A 2,865-nucleotide genomic window follows, 5' to 3' on the forward strand; every position below is an offset into this window, starting at 1 on the left:
AAGGGGACCACCAGCTAGTGAATGACCCACCGGGACCTTCAAAGGCAGTCATGGGGAGCTGGCTAATGGCTCAATCTGAATGCAGCCAACTCTAGGGAAATTGGAATCCTTGGCCATGTATAGATTAACCCAATGAAATTGTACCAAGGATGTAAATAGCCCAGTGTATGGGCCCATCCAATGTGTGGAGGCAGGAGGCACAGCTGTGTTTAAAGCCTCTGGAGTAGTCTTGGAAATGACTAGATTAGCAATTGCTTAGTGACCTAACTTCCAAATGCCTTTTGGCCAAAGCCTGGCAAAAGGAAAAACAAACAGAAAAACGAAGCCCCAAACCCCAAAACAAAACAGAGCTGAACTCAAGAAATCTAGGCATTCTTTTGCACCCTGCTTATCTATAAACTGGAGGAAGGATACTTGGAGAAACCGGAAGGGACCAAGGAACAAACCGGAAGGAACCAGAAGGGGCTGGCTAGCCAATAAGTCTCACCCCCTCTCCCCCAAGGAACACATGGTTAAGCCAGTGGGTGGAGCAAAAGATGCCATCGTGAGATGCCATCTTGGAAATGAAACCAGTGGGTCACATGTTCAGCTGTCCTGCGAAAATGGCGGGAAAGTGGGGGGATTGAAGAGAAATCGGGAGGAGAAGGTGTCCTGCAGAGCCTGACAACTCAAACAGCGTGGGCAAACAGCAGTTGGGAGGATTCAAGGAAGGCAGCCAGAAAGGAACAAGGAAGCGGGAAGGGGGAACAGGAGAACGGAGTGCAGGGCCTGCAGGCGGGGGTCTTCCGATGACATCACAGAAAGGAGGCTTAAGAAGATAAAGATGGAAGGAGGAATTGCACAGGAGCGTAGGGAGGCAGACAAGACACGTGGGGGATGGTCGGTATCAGGTCCCAGCAACCATCTTATTGGAGCATGTGGTCACAGGCATTGACAGGTGGCCCCGGGGCGAAGTAGACCTGGTTGCACCACTCCGAAGGGCAGGGTTGAATGGCCCGTGGATGTCCAGGTCCGCAGCAGCCGTAGATGGGGGCAGAAGGCCCCATCTCCCTCCCACGAAGGCTGGTGGTAGTTTTCAAGCTGCAAGCCTTGCAGTTCAAGTCCGACACTTAGAAAGTCTGAGCCTGCTGCCAGAACTCAGCTTCCACTGGAGTGGTTAGAGGTGAAGTCCGAAACGAAGGGGCATACACCTAAAGAGCTTCGCACCGGCTCCAGAGACAGGAGGGTCTTGTCTGGAGCCTGGCTTGCCCCAAACATGGAGTCCAAATCCGAGTCACATGCACCAAATGCGTTAGCTTTCTGGGGTGGCTGACCTCCGTTCTTGCTTCTCAACGCTGAAAGAATTCCCACGGGAGAGGCACTTACCCCAGTTAGTCAGCAAGGCCATCTGCTACAAACCCCTGGGCCATTCACCCAGCATTGGCTCCTGGTCTCAGAGCGTAACCTAGTGATGAGCCAGACAAGGTGTCCCGGCTGTTTACAGAGCAGGCAGTTAATGCAGGTCCGCTTCTTGATCTTCTTGATTTGGCGAGCATAGAAGGCGTGTGTAGCCACGGGCACATTCAGGTAAGGAACACAGGCTCGTCTGCCCTTGTTCATGGCGTAGGTGTGGACGCCCGCATTTGTCCTTCCCACCTCGGGCTGTAGCGTGGACTGCACACAAGGGAGGGGAAGTGCACACCAGGCTTCACGGCTGTCGGAGAGCTGCCCAGCGATGGGATTTCTACTCCCTTGTTCGCAGAACCCTGTAGAGGCCGAGAGCCAAACCAGCTTCCAGGACCCTGCAGTGCTGCGAAGCTTGAAAAGGAGAATTTCTTCGGGAAAGTAGCTATGGTTACTGACTCCTGCGCCCTGGGATGAGGTGTACGCATGGTCCCTTCTCGCAAGCCCTACGAGAGTTACGCTGCGGCCCATACTCTGGAAAATCCAAGTGGACCCTGAAGATGTGCCACGCAGTGCCATAGGTCCTGGGGACAGAGAGCATCATCTTTGCTGCCGCTCAGCGGCAGCATTCTGAAGCATAAGCAGCCTGGTCAATGCCAGGGAGTTAAGATCCCAGATCGCACAGCGGGATCTCGATCTGGCGCGGAAGTGCAGCCCAGGGCCGCTAGGTGGCGCCAGAGGCGCTAGAGGGCAGCACGGGCACCGGGACCAGCTCAGCAGGGACCACGCCAAAGCAGAACTTCATGATGCCGTCACTGGTCACTGCCTGTTGCGGAAAAGGGTCGAGTCACATGGAAGAAGCACACTAGCCTGTGGGATCACGAGGTGTCGATGGGATCATGTATCAGGCATCTAAGACCTGGAACAAAATCATACCCAATGTGAAGGGGGAGTGGGGAAGGGCAGGGCGTGGAGTGGAGACCCAGAGTCCATCTGTAGACAATTGGACAGCCCCTCACAGAAGGGTCACAAGGAAGGGACGAGACAGGGTGCAGTATGGCCCCGATGAAACACAACTTTCCTCTAGTTCTTTGGTGCTTCCTTCCCCCACTATCATGACCTCAATTCTACCTTACAAATCGGATTCGACCAGCACGTGCACACTGCTGCAGATAAGAGTCCACAGCACAGGGAATCCAGGATAAATAAACCCCTCAGGGCCAACAAGGGGAATAGAGACACCAGGAGGATTAAGGGGAGGTGGGAGGAGAAAGGGGGAATCAATCACAAGGATTCACAGATAACCCCCTCCCAGGGGGACAAAGGAAATGTGGGTGAAGGGCAACAGAGGATGATGTAAGATATGGACAAAATAATCTATAACTCATCAAGGGTTCGTGAGGGATGGTAGGTGGGGAAGGGAGGGGGAGTAAATGATGAGATGATATCTAGGGCTCAAGTAGAAAGAAAATGCTTTGGAAA

The sequence above is a fragment of the Echinops telfairi genome, unplaced genomic scaffold, assembly GCF_000313985.2.
Source record: "Echinops telfairi isolate 266 unplaced genomic scaffold, ASM31398v2 ScPeMD7_25;HRSCAF=90, whole genome shotgun sequence".
Taxonomy (NCBI): domain Eukaryota; kingdom Metazoa; phylum Chordata; class Mammalia; order Afrosoricida; family Tenrecidae; genus Echinops; species Echinops telfairi.